Below are 12,056 nucleotides of genomic sequence, written 5' to 3' on the forward strand. Positions count from 1 at the left end.
CACACACACACACACACACACATGCTCTCAAGCTTCACAGCAGAATCCAGGTGCACTTTGTTGTTCTAAACTTTATTGCTTTCACCGACAAGCCGCACAGACAATACTTACGCAAGATAGGATCTAGCCCACACATGTCCGCCCGGCGCTGAATGTGCCAAGGAAACCTGAAAAAACTCTGAAATGGACTTGGACTAATGGTGTTCTTAACTGTTTTCTCTCTTGCTCCAGATAGCTGACAGTGCTGGATTCCCTCCACTCCTGTGACGGACAACAACTGCAAGTTCTCTCCCCAAGGGTGAGTACTGGAACACGGCCCTTTTCATGTCCATCTGTCGGAGAATCCTTAACCTTGAAGAAGATTACAGCAGCATTAACGATGTCTTTGCAGGATCAGTGTTAAAATTAACTGTAACCTTACTGTGTATTCTCAAGATCATTCACCTCTCAGGCCTTTTCATGTTCCAACAAACTGATTTTCATCATGATTCAGACTCTACCTTTGGTTGTGGTGTTGCTGGATTGTTAGCTCCGCTGTGTTTGGATGATTGTAGCGGCTAGTTGAGGTCAACGGGGCCTCTGTTCCCCGCACAAATGTAACAAATCTTCATCTTGTCCACCTTGATAGAATTCCCCCTCCACTGGGCAACCTTTCAGGTGTGCCTGTTTGGTTTTCACACCCCAAGGATTTTCAATCTACTCCAGCTTAGAAGTTATGATATGCATTATGGCCGACAAATGTGGGCAGGCTTCAGTATAGGGTTTTGTATTTGTTTTGTTGATGTCTTGATTGAGATTTGTGGCCGAACAGAACAGAAGAAAGAGCAAAAGGTTAATTTATCACTCACTGCTCTCTCAAAGAGGGAAGGAAGAAGAAATGAAGCTCATACTTTGAGTCCAAACATCTATTTTCTGGTGTTTCTCTCTTTAGGATGAAATATGCCAACTCTGCGCCCGTAAAAAGAAGCAGACGACACACACTGTAAAGTCCAAAGTGGTGAGTGAAAACACTTTCCATTGTTCTCGCATGCTCTGTGTTGTGTGTGTGTGTGTGTGTATTTTTAATTCCTCCTCTGATTAATGTGTCCACTGTAATGAGCCACATCAGTCATGTAACTGTTGGGGTTTGGGGTAACGCGTCGCGTGCTGGAATAACAAACAGTGAAGCCACACTCCAGAAAGAAACACAATTTAGCCCTTAATGTGGATTGCACAGTGTGGACCATGGTGTTTTGATCCTAATCAGAAAAAAAGGGGAAGTGTTGGAGAAATGTGGCCCATTAGAAGACAGATTTCACAAAATTTGATCGACCGAGCCATTCAAGTATTTTTAAAGCACCAGTTTGAATATTTGAACGTTAAGATATCTGTTTAATCCAAACATCTTCCCTCACATTCAAACTATTTATAAATCAAATGCTGCCATCTGAAGGGTTTAAATAATCAGTGGGTTTGAGTAATTACTTTGAGTAATTAAGTCTTATTTTTTATAGTTCTCAAGAAAAATGTTGATTAAGAAGAAAAATTGAGTCATAAAAAACGTCATTTAAGAATGTGTTTATAAAAACTCAGTGATTTCATCAGTCTTCCATCTTCACCTTTGCTTCACTCAGACACAGCTAGCATCCTGCAGCTCCTCTTTAAGGCTAATGAAACAACACAGTGTTTGTCACCAGGTCATTTGACAAGAAGGAGCAAAGAATCTCAGGTCAGCAATTATTTCTCACAGACAGACTAATGTGGCCTCTTCGAGTTTTTCCAATCCCTCACATAACCTTCTGCTTCCATGCTCGACAGGTGCACACACTGTGACATCTCTGTGCTGTTAGTTAAAAAAAATTAAAATGAAAAGTCAGGATGTGAAGATGTGAATTAAAACAGATTGAGATGGTTTGCATATTATAAAATCCCCATATTTAAATGAATATCGTGCAAGACAGTGTGTTAAATGTTAAAACTGAAAAATGTTGGTTTTTATGGCAAATACAGGATCATTTTAAAATGTCTTACAGCAAAACATTTAAAAAAAATGTATCATTCCATAAAACACATCCATCACCCAATTTACGATGTGCTTTACCGTTAGGAAAGGGGAACTCCAGAGAGGCTGACTCTGTAGTGGGAATCACTTCATGGGCTCAAAATTAAGTCCAGAAACCACCCACTTTGCTGCAGCCACAAGTTTGGGTTCAAACTGTACAAACCAAAAAAGGAAACATGAAATACAAGAAACTTTCCTGGGTCATATTTTTTTGATTGACAGTATTTAAGTGCGAAACCGTCCTGTGATCTGGTAAATCCACATTTGGAGGAGAGCAACCAACCAGCTGTAGGTTTGGAGCAACACATGCTGCCACCCAGACAATGATGTTTTCAGGACAGAGCTTATATGAGTCACAATATCATGGCTCTGTAGTAGAAGAGTCCAGGTGATGAACTGACCTGCCTGCCTGTGGGATGACACTCTCTTTAAGAAGGGGCGATGAGCCATATATAAAACATGCCCTCATGTTCTCCACGTTATCTAAACTTGTTTTAGAGCCGGGCTTCTTTATGAGTTTGTAAACAGAGGGTATACTCCATTGTTGGTCACTCAGTCTTCATAAACTTTATTCAGTAAATTTACCAGCCATGGTGTTCAGGAGAATATGGCTGTGTGGTGGTTCAGGGTTAGAAATTGCTCTTTTATGTCAATTAAGAGCATAATTTTATTCAGATACTCATCTCCCAATCAAAGGGTTAAAAAATCTCTTATCTTTGCGCAGCACCGTGAAGTAGCACCCTGGAGGTCTAGATATGATTAAAGCTTGTGGGCAGGAGCAAAGTAGCTGGGTGTCTTGGCTGTAGCACCAGGTCTACCTCCCTGAGAGTCCTATCTTCCCAGAGTGGAGCCGAGTCCAGATTTCCTCTTCCACCTAAAAGAGATTTATATATTAGTTCTTAATTTGTCTGGTATTCAGTTAAATCTTCAAAGATGAACTCTTACTGCATATCTGCTGGCCTAAAAAAGGACTTCTAATCATCGCAAAGAAGTGTAATTGCCCCAACACTGCCAGCTAGCTTTCTCTGTAGACATATATAAAAAAAAATCTACAGCAATTAGATCTATCTTTGGCTGCTTGAAAGAAGCTGCAGTTCGGACTGAACAGCCCTCTGCGCACATTTCCAGTTTGAAATTGATTTCTTGTCATAGATCAGAGACCTCTTGTCATTCCATTTCCAATCCTCAGTGGTCCCTGCCAGCCCGCTGAGTGTCGCCCCTGTGAGCGGGCAAACAGGGGGAACCTCCACGGGTCTTTACCCTGGGCACTGGAAGCCGTCGAGGGGGTAGAGGCAGGAATCAAAGGGACCAGGATCATTCCTCATTGGCAGCCTCTATTGTCTGGCCGATTTGGGATTGGAGGGAGGAGGTGAACACTGCAGGGTGGAGTGTGGGGGTGGATGGAGATCAGGCAAAGCAACTCCCTTATTTTTTTCTAATCTTTATCCACCATTAACCCCTGTGCCCCAGTGTGTGGCTGAGATCAGGGCCATTGGTCAATCCCCCATTCACCGCCACCCAGAATATTTTAAAGTTAAGCCCTCCTTGCTTAACAAAAAAGTCTTACTCATCAAAGGTTTACTTTCCCCTCTCTTCCTTCCTTTTGCTCTCAGTCCCCCCGCTCTTCATGCACCCTTCTCTCTATGGTCCGCTGTTTTGTCTTCACACTGAGGAAATGAGAAGTTTGAAGTCTCAGAAGTTCTCAAACTTTCTATATTTCCACCTAATGAGGTTTGGTTGGAGCTCTGATCGTGTCGTGCTGAGAGCAAATTTCAGCCCAAGTACATCGACCGACGACTTCCTGGACCTCACTGATCCCTGGGATTACGTGCTGCTCTGTTTTTAAATAAACTCCAGAGTTTTCTTACGTTATTTCCGCAGAGGAAATACTTTTCACACCTGACACATACACACTCCAAGAGCTTTCCTTTTCTGATGACAATGCCTCATATGTGACCAATCAAAGGTTGAAAATATAACAATAACACGGCTGAATTCAGTCCAGATCTCCTCTAACTCCATATGACCGCACTTCTGACGTGTGGGAATAATGGCTGAGGGCAAAATAGAAAAACAAGCAGATGAGGAGGTGCAGAGTGAGGAGTGAAGGGAAGAGATTGCTTGGAGAGTGTTTGTCTTGAGTGCACAGTTGCCATGAGGATGAGGCGGGAGGGTGAGGAGGCTCAGAGTGAGTGTTACTATCATTCTTTAAAGGGAAGATAAAGACGCCCAATGAGGCTATTGATCTGTGCGACTGCTTTCTTCTATGTTACACCACTTTATCTGTGATCTAGTTTTGTTTGCAACAACAAACTTTGTGGTTTTTTGAGATTTTAGAAACTTCACTGAGGAAAAATGTCACTTTGCCCTCGGATTATTCTGCGCCCTTCCTGCAGGTCTGCACACCTCCTACTGAAGATGATTGATGCTTCAGAAATGACTGATTGCAAATACTGCATTCAGCACCTTAATTTCTATAAACTAGCTGGGCTCTAGTGTTTCACGTGTTATTCTTTCCCTGCACTTTAATTGGAGAAATGTTGGGTGCGGAAGCCGGACCCCATGGCATCCCTCCAAGAGCCTGAGATTATTGTGAAACTCAAGCCGAGGCAGGCATGACATCAGAGCGGTCTGACATTAGTTTGAACTCCTTATTTCAGGTGGGAAGAATTATGAGAGGCTTCACTCGCAGGTGATCGTGTCCAATGAATCGGTCGCACACAGTCGCGCATTCTTCTCCCGAGGTCTAAATGCTGATTGTCTTGACAGATTGAACTCGTGTGTTATCAGCGAGCTGTCACGCAGACTCATTTTTCAGCCTGCACACGTAGCACTTGGTTTATTTTAGCCCTTCACAGTGCGGTGTTTTATAGGGATATGGTCATTATGACCTACGCTGAATGTACACTGTTTTAACCTGCTGCTGATCGTTGTTTGTAATAGGGAAAATGTGCCTTGTTAGCGTGCATAGAATATCTGCTGCTGCCAACAAATCAAGCCAAACTATAAGTACTTTGGACGTTTCCAAAATGCAAATATTACGTCAAATTGTCGTATAATGTTTGCTTTGTCTGCAGGGACCAGTTTCTAGGAAACATATCATAAATTTTGTACTTTTTTTTTTTTTTAGGTTAATGCGGTGTCAGTTTGCTGAAGTGAAGAGAAACAATCCCACAGTTTGTTTCAATAAATACAAGGTGCTTTTACTCAAAGTAAATGTTTCAATTGAGATTTGTCAGACTTAAATTCTACTCAGTTTCTGTAAATGAGTGCCTTTCTATTCTGAAAATGACTTTTCTACTGTCCCAAGTGTAATATTTTACAGATTTCATCATGGGATAGTGTCGTCGTCTGCTCCGGCTCATTCTTTCTTCTGTCTTTTCTTTCTGTGTCAGGTTTTAAATCAAACCACACAGTCACAGCCACTGAAAAAGCTTTTACTCCAGAGGCAACAAGCCAACTCCTTTGTTCATAATGATCACTTGATCGCGGCTTGAAAAGGGATACAGGCAGCGTCAAAATCCTACAAGCAGTTGGAATCTGACTTCCTCGCCACAAACCACAAGCTGAGACAGTGCAGCCGTTACTACCTGGTTGGAGCTGAAAATGGGCACACGCGCGCTCTCACAGCACGCTCGATTTGGGTCATGGAGCTGACAGACAGTGGAATGTGAATGTGTGTATGTTGACAAACTCCACTGCACTCTGAATGGGGTTTGTGATTACACCTCATCATGCGTGCTGCATCGCTCCTGTCCCGGCCTCCCTCTCTCCCCATTTCTCCCTCTCTCACCACACTGCCTCTCGGGCAATCATGTGGTCACACTACCTGACTCCTCGCCGCTCTAGAGTGCAGTTGACAAAAACAGCCCGAGGCCCGTCATGTGGAAAAGATTCAGTCGGCACACAGCATACATTCTCACCCCCTCCTCAACCCTCCCACCCTTACAACTCCTCACTTTCTCCTACTAAGTAAGCGAAGCAGTGTTTCCCTCTTCTGCTCACCTGTGAAGGGAAAAGGCACGGCTGTCCGACTGTCGGGGTGTGTGAGTGTGTGTGCCAGAGTGGATATTTTTCCCTCCCATACTCTGTTTCTCTTTGTCAGTCCAGTTGCACTCCTCATGTCATGTAACATAAAGCTGGCGGTCAGTGAGCGCTCTCAGCTGTCAGTCAGCCCGGTGGTCCCGGCCTGTCGAGCTGCTCACCTGTGTTTATTGGACAAGACCTGCTCCACACTACCCAGAGAGAACACCTTGTCTTCCTCCCTTTTCCTCTCCCCCCTTCCACTTTTTTTTTTTTTTGTCTTTCTCATTCTCTCTTTTCTGCCAATACTGCTTTTATTTTTTAAAACCCTTCTCAACGTTTCCTCCCAGTTCCTCTCCCCGCCGTCCAGTCCAGTTTATTTCTCCTGGCTCTTCTCTCCTTTTGTTTCCCCTCTCCCCCCTCTCTCTCTGTCCGTTTTTATTTTGTGTTATTTTTTCAGGACCTCTTTGTCAGTCCTTCGGTTTAAGAGCTGCCATCTCTGTGGCGCCGGTGTTCATCTCTTCTCTGCACCTGGCTGAGCACACGCACGCCACACGGCCCTACAGCTGATTGAAACTTGTGTCTCAAAGTTGCTAATGTTCAGTGAAGCATTATATTGTAGATAAAGTAAATAAACTGGGTTACCATGGGAGAAATCTCTGGAATAGACTGCAGACACACACACACACACACAAACAGACACCCGCGCATGGAGCGTATGAATGGTTGAAGATGTGTTAGCGATGTCGAGGTGAGAGCAGAGAGAGATTTTTTATGGCTGAGGTATTTCACAGGATTAATGTTTTTTGAGGAGCTCTCTAGAAAAGTCAGAGTTAAATTCAAGAGCAGACGGTCAAGTGGCTGCTTTCATTCTCAGTGTTCAGTCTTCAACTCCAACTGAGCTGTTTTTATTGATTAAATTGAGGATTACTTTAACGAGTGCCTGATCGGTCTGAGTGTCATAAGGTTGTAAAAAGTGCTCACCACAATTTCCAAGAGCTAAAAGCGACTTCTTTGATGTTTTTTTATGTCAAAGTTCAAAAACAGAGAAGCTGTAAATCCTGACCAAAGGTAGATGAAGCCATTTAGGAAGTGTGAAACATTGCAGCTCCTCCAGTGGCCTCTAGGGGCTGGCTGAAAAAAGCAAAGGAAGCCGTATCAGAGCCGACATAAGCCATTGGTTTCACTGAAAAAGTACAACACATCTGTTTTAAAATCACTCGCAAGATCTCAAAAACATTAAAAACTCTACAAGATCGAGATCCCACAGCAGCAACTATGTACTTAGAGAAAAAGTACCTTGAACAAAACACTTTGCCTTTCAGAGATTGATTTACTTGTTTGGATATTAGTTTGTAAATATGAAGATATTTAGACAGACTTTAAAGGAAATTTAGTTGCGTAAAGGCTGAGAGGAAAGAGCAAATAAAAAAAAAAGCAGTACAAACAGAACAAATACCATCTTAGAATAAAAACACCAATGGTAAAACAGTATATAGCTCTTTGGATACAATGTACAGGAAAAGTTTCCCTCTTGAGTCTTTTTTTTTTCTGGTTTCGAATCTTTGTTGAAGTGGGAAAAAAATAGTTTTTTAAATCACAGTTTTTTGGTTCAAAAAACTTTTATTGATTCTTTTTTTTTTTTTTTTTCAAATTCAAATCCTTCTTTTTAGTCTATCTTTATAAGCAGAGTTGGAAAAAAAAGTTAACCTGCAGTCAGGGAAATATTTCCTTTCCACAATTGATCTTTATTTTATAGGAAAAATATGGCTCCTGGTTTAGTTGGTAGACATCATTATTCAATCTTTTTTCATGGTCTGATGTTAAAAAACAAACTTAAAATTAGAAATAAAGAAGAATTGCTATTTGATTTGAATCGGCACCCCAAAAATCCTAAAAGAAATCAAAAAGTAAAGCGTTTTATCCCACAACAATAAATGTTGTTAATAGTAAATTCATCACTCGTTTTTATTTGTAGAGTGGGTGGGTGGGTGGGTGTGAGTGTGTGTCCTGTTCTGTCCTGTCGTCTGACTCCCTCTCTGAGACGATTCGCTCTGTTCAGCTTGAAACTTGGTTGCATATCAGTCCAGATCTGAGATGAGTCACAGTGATTTCTGTGGAAACACAAGCACAGAGTGGATGCAGATGGACACCTGTAGGTGCACCTGTCATGGAACCAAGGTATTGAGGCTAAGAGTGATGCCTCACTGTAAAAAACTGAAGGAGTTACTGTTTTGACTGAAAGGTGAGTGTGTCTTACGGCAGGTTTGGACTGAACCTGCTGCACAGCTTCAGCCTTGACTTCACCTCGAGCTGCCAAAAGCGTCAGCTGTTACATTAAACAAGCTTAAAACAATAACACATTTTTGCTTGAAAAAACCAACCAAATGACACAGCAATGTTTTCTTTCAGTGGAATGAATAATCCGTTTACTCAGGTAGGGTTAAAGCTCAAGTTCAGTCACACAAAAGGGACGTTGATTTTTGACTTGTTGAGTTTTGGAAACGTCTTTCACAGATGTTAAAAAAAAAAAAAGAGAAAAAAAAGCTTAAAGGTCATTAACTCACCCTCAGCCAAAGGTGGTCTCCATCATTTCACATTCTTTTATTCTCCATCTCTTTACTCTGCAGTTCTACTTTTCTCTCAGCGGTTCTTTCAAACCTTTCCAGTCAGTCCAATTCAAACGCTGGAACGAGTTATTAGCCAGGCTACTTAGCACATTGGTTAAATGCACGGCCTGAGTCTTTGTGGCTGCAGGGTTTCAAACCAGCGTCAAAGTGATCCCTCCTTTTAGCGAGCCAGCCAGGCAGCAGAACACCGCTTTCATATTCCAACCTGATATTTTATAAAACTCTCTTGTGTCCGTCTTGGTTCCATTCTGCGCCGTAAAGTGGTATAGGTGACATGGTAATACATTTGCATTGTGCCCAGTGATAAATACCCACCAGGTCTTACTCACTCTGCTGCCTCTGAATGTGTCCGGACAGCGGCTGTATTGTCGAAGGCACGGGGTCATTCAAAAACTCACTCTCCCAGCCTTCTGCCTTTTGTCAAATATTTCCGTGCGGGTGATAGTTTTCTCATTTATTTAGTGAATAGTCGCCGGGCGAAGAAGAAAGAGAGTTTTTACATTATGGAAATGATGGAATGGGTTATAATCTCCCACATATTCATCACAGCAGACATTGGAACCTTGTGATACCGTCCTCCATTGGGCCATTGTTCTGCTTCTTTTTCTGTGTAGTCTTCCCCTCAATGGGCAAAGCAGGTTTTAATCCTGTCTCTCTTTGGAATGACAGTGTTTACCAGCTATCATTCAATAAGAAGCCAGGAGCGTGACACACATCCCTCTGTCAGCAAATGTTCTGTGAATGTGTGGAACCAGAAACAGAAGAAAGGTTTGTCAGCTGTGTGAGGATTTGATGGAGGAGGGAGGCTCGGTCACAGAAAGCGATGAGACGTGTGCGCAGCAGAGGGGCAGGAGCAGCTGTGTTAAGGGGGAGCTACAATTGGGACGATGTGAGTGTTTACAGTGCCAATGAAGTTTGTCACAAAACAGATATCCCTTCAAAAAGTAGGGCTCAACTGATCTCAGGGTTGTTTTTTACAGCAGGAGTAGCCTGCTTCATCAAAAATATTTTTCTGTATAAAATGCATGAAAACACAAGTTCATTTATTTGAAGTGATTTGTATCACTGTGACAGATCAGCCATCTCTGGTCCAAAAACATAAAGTGGACACAGAAGTGTAGAAAACTACAGTTCCTCTTGTGCCCACTTGAGGTGCACTGCAGAAACAAATCAAGTCATAAAAGTAGAACTTTACAGCAAGACCCAAATTGTTTGCAGCCTGGTTCAAAGATGGTTTTGTTTGAAGCAGATCATTTCTGTTCCGGCACTAATTTTGTTAAAACTTGTTGTCTTTGAAGTTATAAACAAACTAGTTATGCCCATATAAGGGCATGGCTGACAGTGAGCACCCTGTAGCTGTAATCAGTGAGGCTAAAGACTCGCCCGCAAAGTTGCATCCAACAGTTAGCAATGTGTAGGGATGGGGACCTTTCACATTTGAAACAATACGGTACCAATGCCTGGTACCTGGCAATTGGTACCGGTACTCAACGGTACTAATTTCCGGTACTTTTTTGTGTTTATGTGGTTAAAAATATTTGTTTATTTGTATTAAAAATTGTTTGATAATAAAATGTCAATTCTTTTCAATTTAACATATTTGTTTCTCATTATATAACCTTATTATGCTATGTTCATGTCCAGTATGGAAAATCTCCCACTCTTCCACTCCCTCACAGTCACAAGGATGTGTTTAGGTACCTAAACATGGTACCTTTTGATTTTACGTGAATCGGTACCCGGTACTTTTGACAGAATTCGGTCGATACCGGTTAAAGTACCTAATTCGGTACCCATCCCTAGTGATGTGGTCTCTACTGGTCTCAAACTCTAATTTTCTTTGTTAAAGACAGCTTTTGACTGGATACAACGCCAGGCTGTAAAGTATTTATCAACAGTTTCAATATGGTTTGAAACGTGACAACAAGCTAACTTTGTCAGTTTGTAACATAGTTTATTAGACAGCTATATTTAGCTTGACTTGCAGCCCTGTGCTCTGAGATGTCAGTTTAACTCGTGTTCTAGCCTTTAACTCGTGCTCTATCTCTCTCCTGTTTCTCTTTCTTCTGCTATTTTGTCCTTTTCCTGTCTGACAGTGAGGCTCCAGTGTCCACCATCACTACAAAATCAATCACAGAAATAATTTTCAGCAGAGAAAAAGACAGATCTCTGATTAGCTAGTTAGCATGGCAGCTAGCTGTAGCTAATCATTAATTATTAAGTCATTACTTTTATACTATACTCTTAGTAAATGCACAAAGTTATATTTTTATATTTATAATTAATTTAAGTGACACTTTTGCTTATATTTTGTACTTTCTATGTTTTTAACACTTATTTTTTGGAAGAAGCTGTAACAAAATAGCAATTTCCCCCAGGAAATCAGTGAATTTCTGATTCTGATTCTAATGATTGCACAAAGCACAAAGAGCAATGTTAGCTCACCGTGCATGTCTCCAGAATTACAAATTTATCACAACTGATGTAATCCATCTATATCAGTATTTTTAATTATAATAATAAAAGTAAACTAGTCCAGAATGAGTTAGGTTTAACACAGATATGTAGCTTAAAATGAAGCAAAACTTTGGGGTAACTCTCGGGCAGAGAGCTGGATCACCTCCAGTAAACTGACGTTGTCAAATGTCAGACTTGGAAAGAAACCAACCAATGATGGAGATCAGCAGGAATCAACATGTGCATTGGAGGAATGTCATTTACAAAAACTGAGTTTATATTTTTGTGTATTGAGTTTTTTTTTTTTTTTTTAGACAATTTGAATCTCAGGAAAACACAAGGGAAGGGAGGGGGTGCTTAAAGGGGCACAGCCCTCTGTTTATCCCCCCCCTTCGTCTTGTAAACTGAAAGTCTTCAAACTTCTCCACCTGACTGCTCTGCCTCATCCCTGTTTAATGTATACATTACACTGCAGTAAAAAAATAAGCTCTGAGCAGGCCTTTGGAGTTTGCCTGTCCGTACAACACGGAGACACGGCAATGTGGAGTAATTATTGCCTGTAAGTAGGGATTAAGGTTGTGGATGTTGACAGTAAATTGGCTCTCAGAGCGGGTGTTTAACACACCTTTGTGTGGATCAGACACATTCTTTTAAAGAGTGAATGCGTCTGTACATAACCCTCCCCCTCCTCCTGCGCTCTCATGTCACCCTTGTCATGTATTTACAGTTTACAAACAGATACGGGCTGAGTCTTCATCCTCACTCGTCATCTCTTTTTGTGAAAGGATGCAGAAAAGGAAGCTAATGAGATTTTTACGTCTGAAAAAAAAAATCCAGGAAGGCTGAGATATTTGTGTTGCTTTTTATTCCTTGGCTTCCTTCGCCCCCTCCAAATTGTTTTTCCC

At 41.6% G+C, this 12,056-nt stretch overlaps 1 protein-coding gene across 3 annotated transcripts in view; it reads left to right on the forward strand.

The window, feature by feature from the left end:
- foxp2 (forkhead box P2) overlaps window positions 1–12,056 on the forward strand; it is a 106,622-nt gene that overhangs the window by 8,875 nt on the left and 85,691 nt on the right. For all 3 annotated transcript variants that reach the window (XM_074697879.1, XM_074697883.1, XM_074697884.1), the window contains exons 2-3: window positions 232–298; window positions 932–997. The gene's annotated coding sequence lies outside the window, so the exon portion shown is untranslated. The remainder of the gene's footprint in view (window positions 1–231; window positions 299–931; window positions 998–12,056) is intronic.

The sequence above is a fragment of the Halichoeres trimaculatus genome, unplaced genomic scaffold, assembly GCF_033239565.1.
Source record: "Halichoeres trimaculatus isolate MK-OKI-2021-1 unplaced genomic scaffold, fHalTri1.1 fHalTri1_scaffold_21, whole genome shotgun sequence".
Taxonomy (NCBI): Eukaryota; Metazoa; Chordata; class Actinopteri; order Labriformes; family Labridae; genus Halichoeres; species Halichoeres trimaculatus.